General features: G+C 39.0%; 1 protein-coding gene across 2 annotated transcripts in view; it reads left to right on the top strand.

The window, feature by feature from the left end:
• The window catches only part of CAMK4 (calcium/calmodulin dependent protein kinase IV), a 209,324-nt gene that overhangs the window by 20,514 nt on the left and 176,463 nt on the right, over window positions 1–12,347 (top strand). The gene's annotated exons all lie outside the window — the stretch shown is intronic.

The following is a 12,347-nucleotide window of genomic DNA, read 5'->3' as shown; positions in this document are numbered from 1 at the left end:
GTCATGGAGACAAAGGGGAAGAGATTACAAGGTTTGGTTTATGCCAGTCAGCGTCTACTTTTAGGGCTTTAACAATTTCCGCTTGTGTGTGGGTGTGGGTGCTGGTAGGGAAGATACTGAGCAGTAACTAACAATATTCATTATATCCCTAAGTTAAGTGGGGTTCCAGCATGCAGCTCCTGGTATCTGATTACTTATGCTGTGAAAGATCAGATTTTACTACTATAGAAGAGGGAAATTTATTGTGTTCCCTAAAGAAAGTTATGTGAAATATTGGTTTTGGGGGGATGTTTTATCAGTCAGAGTTCTACCAGAGAAATAGAGTCAGTAAAATAAAAAAATAAAAGAAAGAAAGAAAGACATTTATTTATTTATATGAGTATCATTCATTCATTCATTCATTCATTCATTCATTCCAAGGAACTGGCTTATGTGATGTGAAGGCTGGCAAGCTTGAAAACTGTGGGGCAGGCAGGCAGACTCGTGGGCAGGAGCTGATGCTGTAGTCCTGAGGTTGAATTTCTTCTTCCTCAAGAAAACCTGTTTTGTTTTTATGGTCTTTCAGCTGATTGGATGAAGCCCCCCCACATTATGGAGGGTAATCTCCTATACTTAATATTATCTAATTATACATGTTAAGGAGAGCTACAAAATACTTTTACAGAAACATCAAGACTAGTGTTTAATTGAATAACTGGGCTACTGTAGCCTAGCCAAGTTGATACATAAAACTACCCATTACAGATGTTAAGTGTAAGGCCAAAGAAGGGTTCTGTGGTTCAATAAAGTTGAGACATGTTATATTAAACTTTCCTCTAAGACTTTCCATTCTTTAATATACTGAAGTACATTGTGGTTTTGAACTATTTCTCAAACTTATTTGATCAAGGACATTTTTTTTTTGTTTCCCTTTGGGATCATGCTTGTGTCTTCACAAAGTGGAAATTCAATAATATTGACTGAGAAATATTCTTAGATAAATGGATGGTTATTAAGTCTTGGGTTAATGATCTTTATATATGCTCAGAGCCATCACTTTCCCTTGGCAGACCTTAACTTTTAATAGCTTTAAAATGTTTGCTGCCCTTTGGAGATTTTATCGTTATAGGGAACCAGCCAGGAAGATGAAGCAGGTTCTATGTCCTATGTATTATAAGCTTCATCTTATTACTTTTACTTTTTAATGTGACAGGCTATAACTTTGTTCCACTTAAGAGATTATTTAAATCCATAGAAAACAAGTGAAAGAAAAGAACAGGACACGTTAAGGTCTGAAAATGAGTCCATTTTTATTTTGTCTTACTACCCTCTTACATATACAGCACGTTGCTTCACTCTCGGTGCTGCTTGGTATATGTTGTACCTGACTCTTAGAAGAGAAAAATACTTTCTTTTAAATCTGTTTAAATCCCTTCTTAATGTGATGACATATTAGATGAGATGAGATTTGCTCTCCTGTGACCTATTGGTAATGTCATGTTGTCTAGAGTCTAGATGTAACTTTTAGTCCTGGCCAAAGACTATGACCAGTAACCAAACATGTTGTGGGCAGATCCATTGACCTGGAAGGGAGTTGAGCATAAAAGATAGGTTTGATTGTCACCTGTGTGTCCTGAGCACGTGAGCTGTATCTTGGATCCCTGCCAAATCCTCTGAGCTGCTTCCTATATAGGGGCCACCCTGAGCTGTCTGCATGGATGTTGTGAACAACTAAAACTATTTTTGGAAAACAAATCAAAATTTAAAGTCTGATTTAATTAGAAAGGTACTAGTTCGTCCTGAGAGATTCTTGTTTTAACTTTTTCAGTGTTAATTGATTTCAAGTTATTTTTTTAAAGTATGTCAGAAATCCACAAAAAAGAAAAAGTTGATATTTTGACTATTTTATGCATTTAATAATAACAATTTGAGCTGCTTTGTATATAAATGACATAATTTTTATGTATAAAAATTTCAATATGTTCATTCCGATACATCCAACTGCCACAGCAAAAGGGTTTAAAATAACTAGTTTGATGGACTTCAAGTGGATTATTTAAAAGCCAGTTTGTGCATGTAGGCATGAAAAAATGAGCACGTTAGTGTCCTGTTTCTTTCCTCACTGTACAAAAGAAAAAGAGGCTTTAAAGCTTCCCTCAGTTAAGGAGTTGGGAAAAAAAGTTAAAAGGAGTTGTAAAACTTAAAAGGTTTCTCCTACCAAGACAGAGATGGTTCTGAAATTGTCTGCTCTGCTTGAGACAATAGCCTGAACACTGAAAATGTAGAAATTTTGGAAATGATAGATAAACAAAAGGCAGACAATATAAATTACTTTTAATCCCATCTCCCAGAAATGATCTCTATTCATATTATGCTCAGTTATTTTTGTATTTGTAAATACATATATGTAATTGTTTTCATCTAATTATTTCTCTCTCCAAACAATGATTTTATTTTAGGGCCTTAACATTAATGTTTTATGAATTTAAGAATATATTTATTGTTGATTGATTTTTAATATGCTTTTTATGATTTATATAAAATATAAAAACATTGAATATGTTCTTTCCTTGAATATACAAAATCACCTACAATAATAGCAGCAGACCTTTAACAGATGTGTACCAAGAACTTGGCATATTATTTTTCTGGTCCTCAACTGTCATAATAACCTGCTAAGTAGGCATTATTAACCCAAGGAAGCAGGATCCTGGGGACAATAACCTGTCCATGTCACACAGGCAGTCAGTGCCATGACCCAGCACTGTCTGGTTATCTGTCTCACTCCAAAGACTCTACTCATAAAACCATCATACTACCTGCCTCTTCTGAAGTAAATTCTGTGTTGAATTTACTAGGTCCCAGACAAAATACCTAAGATATAATGAAATGAAATTATGAGCAAATTGGCCATGCACACAGATTTGATATTCAGGACTTGAATATCAAAGCACTCAGAGTGCTTCCACATTACAGAGGGACGATGTGACTGCACCATCAGGGAGTTGCAGAGAGAAAGGGGAGAGAGTCCTTTGGCCTGGTCCTACCCCATTGAAGGCACAATGCACTTCTTTAGGGAAGGAATATTTTCACCACAGGTTTTTCTTTAAAATCAGGTTTGTTTTCTGACAGTGACCTCAACATAGTATCAGAGGACCCACATTGGTAACTTTGAGGCTAGTTGATGACACCTTATATTTTGTCATCCATATCAATGCCTATGTGCTCATCATGTACCGACTTTGTATTTCTAGAGCAATGCTTACATACTGAAGGTTCAGTCAGTGGAGAGCATTTCTGTATCTTTAAGAAATGTAATGTGGGGTAGCTCTGTTTTATATTTTCTACTCCTGTTAGCTGCACTTTCATAAAGTGGAAAGGCTTTTATGCTATGAATACCCTGATCATATTTCACTCTTCAATAATCTGTTGTATTAGACACAAAGGCTTTTGACCAAAAGAGTGACATCCAGTTCCTTCTGCACTGACCAATCCCCTTCATTCCAGAGGAATAGGTGTGTGTTTTTTAATTCTCCAGGGTTATTGAGCCTAGCAGAGGCCTTGTCTGCATGGGTGTCCAAGTTGACCTTGGAAATATGCAAGTGCACTGATAGTAGTAAATGCCAAGATTGTATCTGAAAGGAAGCAGCTAACAAGACACACTCAGTGTGTTTGCCATGCCCACTACATCACAAGACTGGAAGGAAGGCAGGGTTGGGGCAATTACAGCCTTCTCTTCATTTAGCCTCTTTTTAAAATTGAAAATAAACAAAAAACAACAACAGCTATGCAAATTAAATTTGAGAGACTTTTATTAAAAATCTGTGATTTTTCTGGTGTCTATGCTTTCCTTTAAATCTCTCACTTTGCTTTTTTATTTTTCTCCTTTCTGCCTACTCGTTCCCTTCCTTTATATGCTTCTAAATATCAAATATAAATAAGTGAGAATGTGATATTTAACTTCAATGGGAGCAAAATTTCAGTGTGTAGTCACTAATGAAGTTTGCTGGTACAGAAGTACACTGAGGGAGCTCCTACCTTTCTGGTTCACGTTGTGTGGTGTTAGTACGGGATTTTGTAGTATTAAGTTTGGGGTTCCCTGACTCGTTCCTTATCAGGTCTTCAGTACTCCTATCTCCTTGCCATTAGTGAACTCAGATTCGATGGGACAGGTCCGAGAATAATCATGACTCCAAAGTCATGCATCTTTGTACATTTTCTTTCTCTTTATGCTTGCATTACTTCTTGAGTCGTGTTAGCATAACAGAAGGCATCTGGGTTACGGCACAGGTATGGATGCCAAGGCCCAGTTATAATTATAGGAGACTGATGCACCATCATGAGCATGGCAACTCTGGGAATTACTCCCCAAGTCAGTAGTCAGACACTTTCCAAGAATGGATCTATTTGGAGATGTATTTTAAACCTTGTCAAAGTCATTTGTCTTGGCTTCTTCAGTCGATTTATGTGGAGACTCTGATTGTTGGCTGCTGAAATACAATTTGTACATTGGGTATAGGGCTCATGATGTAAATAGTATAGCATATAAATAGTATGTAAGCCATGAAAGAGTGAGGGCCTTCTTATATATTTTTGTTTAGTATGGAGAAAAGTGGAAGAACACAAATAAAACTATTTCCTTATTGGGGCCTTCATGATATATTCAAGACCGGTGTTTTCTTATGTATTTTCCTTGGATCTCTATTTAACCAACTTTCAACTGAAAACCACTTTGGGGAAACTGGTGGTTACTATTGGAGTCAGTATAACAAAGTCCTATGAGCCTTACTTGTAGGTCGTAATTAGGACCTCTACATAATACTCAATTTAAAAAATTTATAATGGCATTCCTAACAATTAGTAACTGATGTGGTAATAATAATGTTGCAATAGTAAGTGAATTGTAATGTGATGTTAACCAAAATAACTTAATAGAAAAACTGACGAAATTTTTTGTGACTCGCTACATATTTTTTTTCTTCTGGAGAAATTCTTTTATCTCTTATTCTACTGATCATCAAAATAAAGATGTATAAGGATTTGTCACTCATGCAATGATAACTATTGATGTAGCATTACCAGTCTGACAATTACTTAGCAATACCAAATGATGCCACATGGATTGGTGACAGCTCTGCATGGACAATGCATAGAGATATAGGGCTCAGTCTGTAAAGTATGTTTGTGTTTGTATTAGGTTTCTTATACTTGTGAAGCCTCGTTTCTTGTCGAACGACTTATTTGTTTAAGTCATTTGGCCTCTGCTAATAAAATAACTAGTTTAGAGCAACACAGACACATGCCCACACACATTCGCATTCCCAGGCCCTGATGTGGAGGAGGATACTAATTTCTGCATGGGTGACACTTCTGTGTGCCTCTCCTGCCCCACTGCTCCTGCCTTTCATCTTCTCCAAAAGCACCTTTGGTTCTGGCAGCTGCATATGGAGAAGCCTCGGAGCCATGTGCTGATGCTACACTACACTTTCTTCTAAGCAGACCTCTCAAACCAACAGCAGGTGCTGGCGGCCTGCTTGTCCCTGGAGCCTGGGAAAAGAGCAATTCCGGACAGGGTCGGCCTGTTCTGCCTCAACAGATGGTCAGCATTTGGTTTTCTCAGTCCTCTCACCTGGAGAACTCCAATACCGGTTCTGTTACTTATTTTACATTGAAAAGAAGCAGAAAAGGGGAACACAATGCCGTATCCACCAGCCACCAGCTTCAATGTTTATCAGAGTGAAATACAATATATAAAAAAAGAAAGAGAATGCAAATAAACATGGCACATTTACTAAAATGTTTAACTACAGTTCTGTGATCTTGATTTTATTTATTCCAGTTTGTGGTAAATTAAAAAGGTTTAGCTACTGAGAAGCTATGGAGTAGATTTTATACATGTATTTTTTTTTCATTTTTTAAAAATACATGTGCCAGAAATTTCCATTTTAATTTTCTAATTTGATATTCACAAATGCACACTGGTATTTCTTCATATCAGACAATACGTTTGTCATTACGGCTCCATTTAGCTACATAATGACAGGCCAATTCATTATTTAAATAATTTCCAAATAAATTTTAGTTATTTAAATAAAAAATTGCATGTTGTGTTATATATAAATCTTTTCATTTAGAAAGCATTTCAGAAGGCTTATGGTGCTCAGATATAGAACACCGATAAAAATATCGGAGTTTAATATTGAATCTGGCCTATGAAAAATGAAAGCCCAGAGTAAATGATCTTCCTCTAGATTATTGCTGCACATGGAGTTGGCAGTGACTCAAATTTTGTTCCCAGACGTAGTCAAGTTCTCGTTTGGAAGTTGAGGTCAAGGGCCTCAGTTCTGCCTCCCGGGATACAACTGTGTTGCTGCTAAAAATGTTTGCACCAGTCTCTGTTATAATCTGAGTGGGTTTTCTTGGACTCATGCCCAGCTAGTTTATTTTTGTGTGGAGTAGGCTGATTTTCTAATTTTCTGTATATTTCTTTGTAGAGTTTACCAAACTCTTCATCTTTGCTTCAACTTTAGCAAGGTCAGGGTTTGAGTAAATGGAATGGAGCCTTTAAAAAGCCATTATCTAAAGTTCCCTAAGATCTTTATTGCCCACTTTTAGAGTAACAATTTCTGCAGCACCTTAGCTCAGCCTGTCTTGAGAATGGAACCAAGAGCTGAGTTGTGTGTTAGCATCCCCAAAGCCTCAAGCTGTACCTGTACAAGCTCTATTATTTATCTTTGTAGTCTCAGAAGCTTTGCATTTATGGATTCGTTGTATCATCTTATGATCATTTGGAGTCTCTGGTGGTGTTTTAATTAAAAGCTCATTTCCTAGTTCCCACTACACTATTTTACACTGCTTAAAATACCAACCTCCCCCAGTGTATTTTTGGGTATGTGAGTAATGGGTTGGAATCAGCATTACTTTTAGGAAGCTAAAATAATAAGATTTTAAGGCTAATAGTATAAAGATTAAAAACATTTCCCCAAGGTATGTTTCCTCATCTTTAGAACACACACAAACACACCTTCCATATATAGCTGTATATATTTTGATATTGACTAATCACAAAATCTAACAGCATGTCTTACAAAAATGAACGAGTCTTACATCCATACAATGGCTATTACTCAGCAAAAAAAAAATAACACATATTGATTCATGAAACTATTTGGATGGATCTCAAGGGCCTTGTACTAAGTAAAAAAAAGCCAGTCTCAAAAGGTTACATACTGTTTGATTCCATTTGTATAAGTCTTTTTATTTTATTTTATTTTATTTATTTTATTTTTTTAAATACAATGTGAAGACAATGTAAAGTGCAACACAGGGAATACAGTCAACAACATTGCAACAACTATGTATGGTGTCAGATGGGCACCAGACCTATCGGGGTGAGCCATACAAATGTCCAATCACCATGATGCACACCTGAAACCAATATAATATTGTCTGTCAACTGTTATTAAAAATGAAAAACACTATGTGAAAACTTTCCCTGCAATATACTTAATTCAATATGCTGTATAGCAAATGCTTTTAATGAAATTCCAAAATAATTTTATAGCTAAATTATTTTATAGATAAAACAGAATATCCTTCCAATATGAAGACATTTTTTTTTAAGTTTTTTTCCAGCTTTATTGAGGTATACTTGACAAATAAAATTGTATATATTTAAGGTATACAACGTGATACTTTTGTTTTTTCTTTTTATCTCTTGACCCCCTTCACCCATTTCTCCCACCCCACCTCTGGCATCCCCAACTCTGGCAACCACCAATCTGTTTTCTGTATCTATGAGCTTGTTTTATATTTGCTTGTTTATTTATTTGTTTGTTGTTTTTATTTTTACATTTTTTTCAATATTATTTCATGTTTATTTCAGGTGTGCAGCATAGCGGTTAGACACCTACACAACTTAAGAAATGATCCCTCCAACCAGTCCAGCAGTCATCTGGCACCACACACAGCCACTACCACATTATTGACTCTATTCCCTGCGCTCCACCCCACATCCCCATGACTATTTGGTAACTACCAGTTTGTACTTCTTAATCCCTTCACCTTTTCATCCTGCCCCCCAACCCCCTTCCATCTATCACTCCAACAAATCTAGTACCAATATGACACCACACATAGTCATTACAATATTACTGACCATATTCACCATGCTATACCCAACATCTCCATCATTACTGTGTGACAACCAGTTTGTACTTCTTAATGCCTTTCCCTTTTCACTCACCCCCAACCCCCCACGTCCCCCCCAATCTGGAAACCATCATGTTCTCTGAGATTGACCCTCAGGCTGATTGGCTGTGGGGTTTAGCTTACAGGCTGCTGTGCAGGGGCCTTACCCCACAGAGTGGGATTCACCCCAGTGGGCTATCATGCCTCTTGAGAGCGCCTTTTGAGTGTGCCACTTGTGGGGCTAATTGGGCTATGTTCTACTGTGGTCTGAGCCAACCTCCAAGTATGTTGATTCTGGATCCTCTTGCCTGGGGCTCTGGTACAGGTCCAGGTCACCCACTGTCTGTGACTGGCCAGGGACTACATGGTAGGAGCATCAAAGTGATCCGTAGTTCTCTGCTGCCTGTGTTAATCCTGGAGGCACATGGGAGAGGCCACACTTGGAACTGAGGATGGCTGCCACCAGTACTGGGCCTGGAGTAGCTCTGCAAAATGCCAGGACACCCCAACGCCTGCTGCAACCTGCTGGTTCCCTGAAGTTTCAGCCATTGATAAAGCCTCATGTGCTACACGAGTTGGGTGAGGCAAGGTCTCAGCGAGTCACTAGAGTGGGAAGAGTTGTGGTTACAAGGTTAATGTAGATTCTGGTTTGGTGCCAGTGCTGAGCCTGGAGCGACTCAGCAAGTCTCAGAGCACACCCAGGCTTGTCACTGCCCACCTGGGGCCTGCAGGACTCTGATAGTTTTCCAAGAAAAGTGCAATGTGGGCGGAGCTGGCTACTGGTGAGAAAATGCTTCCTGCATTGAGGAAGTTGGGTGGGGTCTCAGTGAGTCAGCAGAGTGGAGCAATGGAGCTCATCAGGCCAATCAGATTCAAATTTGGCTGTAAGCTTAGGGGGCAGGCTCAACGTAGGAAAGATGGTGCCTTTCTGCCTGCAGCATGGGAGCAAGAACCCACATAGGGAAAATTGTGGCTGTCCTCCAGCCCTTGCTCTGAAGCCACACACCTCAGTCTGCCCACCTGTATGCCTCCGATGCCCCCTGAGTCATTGCCCCTTCGCTGGAGTCCAAGGTGAGTGCCTGCGAGTGAATGCATATGCACATGGGCCATTTAAGAGGACGCCTGGGTTTCCCGCAGCATTCCATCCCACCCGAACGTTGGAATCTCTACTGTTTTTCACAGCCAAATGTTGTGGGGGCTCCTCTTTTTGGCACCAGTATTCCAGCCTGGGGAGGTCAGTGTGGGGCTGCAGTCCCTAGCTTTTAGGAGGGAACCTCCATGGCTGAGGATCTCCCTCCTGATTCACATCCACCACACGCAGGTGTGAGGCCTGTTGTGAGTCAATGCACCTCCTACCAGACTCAGTGTGGCTTCGTCTTTATATCCTTAGTTATAAAACTTCTTTTCAGCTAGACTTCAGATGATTCTCCAGGTTGATTTTTCTATAATTTAGTTGCAAATTTAGTGTGTTCATGGAAAGGAGCAGGCACAGTGTTTATCTACCCCGCCATCTTGAATCTCCTCCCCATTTATATAACAGTCTTGAAAGGACAAAGTTACAGAGGTAGAGAACAGATTAATGGTTGCCAGGTTTTGGGATGGAGTTGGAAGGGAGTGGGGTTGGGTAGGACTACAAAGAGGAACATTAGTGAGATCTTTGTAGTTTTGTATCTTGATTGTAGTATTAGATGAATAAACACATATGATAAAATGGCATATATGTGGACAGAGTCCCAGAGAGCAGTTTCCAGGCTCCCGGCCGCACGTAGAAAGGTGCTGGCTTGGGTAGTAGATGGCCATCAGCTGTAACTAGTTGGCCATCAGCTGTTACCGGTCAGCTATTAGCCACTAATATAACTGCCATGGCTAAGCTAGTAAGCACGGATTGCAGTTAGCAACTGGGGTCGGTTGGCAGAGAAGCAGAAAGCAGGTTGTGGATCATGTGGCTCCTGCTTCCTGTGTCTCCAACACGGCCCCTAGCGAAAATATAATGGTATGACTCCCCTATCTGTGGCTCCGTTGGTGTTCCTTTTTGGCCTCACCATATCCTGTGTTCTTGTGCAGGAGCGGGACTAGAGACCCTGCATGACAGCATAAAACCATGAACACAATAAACACACATTGTACCAATGTCAACTTCCTGATTTAGATTTTTTACTGTAATTATGTAAAATGTAACTACTAGGGGAAACTGGGTAAATGAAATGCAGGACCTCTCCAAAATATTTTTGCAACTTTCTGTGGACCTACCTATAATTATATATATATGGTGTTTTTTTGTTTGTTTTTTTGTTTTTTCCAAATGAGCCAGTAGTTATAAGGAGCCCTAAGGAAAACAAGCCTTTCTTACTGATGTTGGTTTTAAGTGCAATAATTGACTCAGAGGTAGAAAAAACTATATACTATTCACACACAAATATCAGAATATTGTGCCAATCCTATCCATTGTGTTGTGAAATACTGTTAATTTGGGGGAATTTGTTTACTTTCTGTTTGATGTTGTGGGGACAGCCAGGAGTGCAGTTTCCAGGCTTTTGCCCTCACATGGAAAGGTGCTCACTTGGGTAGTAAATGGCCATCAACTGTGATTGGATGGCCATCAGCTGTGGCTAGTTGGCCATCAGCTGTAACCAGTGAGCCATTGGCCACTAATATAACTGCCATGGCAACGCTAGCAGCAAATGGGGGCTAGCAAGAAAATGGTGGCTGAGCTAGCAAGAGCGGCTTGCAGTTAGCACGGTGGGTTGCAGCTAGCAAGTGAGGTTGGTTGGCAAAGAGAAGTGGACGGCAGGTTGCGGATGGTGTCTCCAACTCAGCTGCCAGCAAGAATATAGTGGTATGACTCCCCTATCATGGCACCATGGGTGTTCCTTTTTGGCCTCATCATATCCCACATTCTTATGTGGGGAGTGGGACCAGAGACCCCGCATGACACCCTGCATGAGAGATGCTTTTAAAAAAACACACCAAAAATCTAAATATTTAGGCCTTCAAGCTGGCTAAGAAAAGTAAGGGTTACAAACTATGGCAAACAGAACCTAGGAAACCCATAAGGACGTAAACCTCGATATGTGGTATGAAATTTATGTAAAACTGTCAGCTCCAAATCTAGGGTAGAAAGAGAAGGGATTTATACTTTAGTGCTTTTCCTAATTTGTCAAGTGGTGAGTCATTTTGGGAATATGCTACTTTATACCTTTTCCAATTTTTCTCTTTCTTCCCCCAGTGAAGCAAAAGGAAACACAATCATAGAACAAGAACCTACAGAGGAAGAAAGTGTATCTTTCTTGCCTCCCTTAGATATACAGCGTATACACTTCTTGGAGAATAATACATTTTATATTAATCTCTCTCTCACTGCCATTTCTTACTTAGCATTTGCCATAGAGTTGAATATTTAACTACTGTTTAGTTGTCCTTAAATAAGTGGGTACTGAATTGTCCTTTGAAAACTGAGTTCTGGCCAGGGAAGAGTTATAGCAATGACACAGAACTAATGGATCCTCTTAGTATAACTTAATTTATGTATAGAAAAGAAAAAAAAAAAGATTTTCACCTAAACACCCTAAAGGACTTTCTTTGTGACCTCATGATTTCTGTGAGAAGAATATTGAAGGGAATAAGGGCAAGTTTTCAATAATCCATTAGAAATGACAGGGATCTGCTGTCTCTGACGGATGGGATGTGGGCAAAGGTGCACTGCCCTGAATTATTCTCTTCATCAGGTCATAACAGGGACCCATATGCATTGCTCCAAGTGATGAGAAGAAGCAGGGATATCTTTAAAATATCACAGCCATATGTGTGATCTCCTAATCATTCTGGTTTGCATTAAGAAAATGGGATTTACAAAATTCACATGGAATGAAACTAATTGAAAGTATTTCAAAGGGATTTCACATTAACAAAGGAGTTCCTGTGACATTTATTTAAGAGTGAATTCTTTAGGTTGCAAAAGTGGATTTTTATAGATCATTAACAACCTGATAGGTTCTGGGGGTAGAAAAATATAAAACTGTTGTTAGGAAGCGATGCCAAAATAAAGAAGAATTGAAAATCAATCGAGAGTGACATAAAGGATTCCTCAAACATTTAGATGAATTAAGCAGAAAATAATTTATAAGCCATTTTGCAAGAACATATCCATTATATACAATTGTACACTGGCTATACATTCT

Source organism: Rhinolophus sinicus, linkage group LG03, assembly GCF_036562045.2.
Source record: "Rhinolophus sinicus isolate RSC01 linkage group LG03, ASM3656204v1, whole genome shotgun sequence".
Taxonomy (NCBI): Eukaryota; Metazoa; Chordata; class Mammalia; order Chiroptera; family Rhinolophidae; genus Rhinolophus; species Rhinolophus sinicus.
Note: the sequence above shows the minus strand (reverse complement) of the source record. Positions and strands in the feature narration are given on the sequence as shown.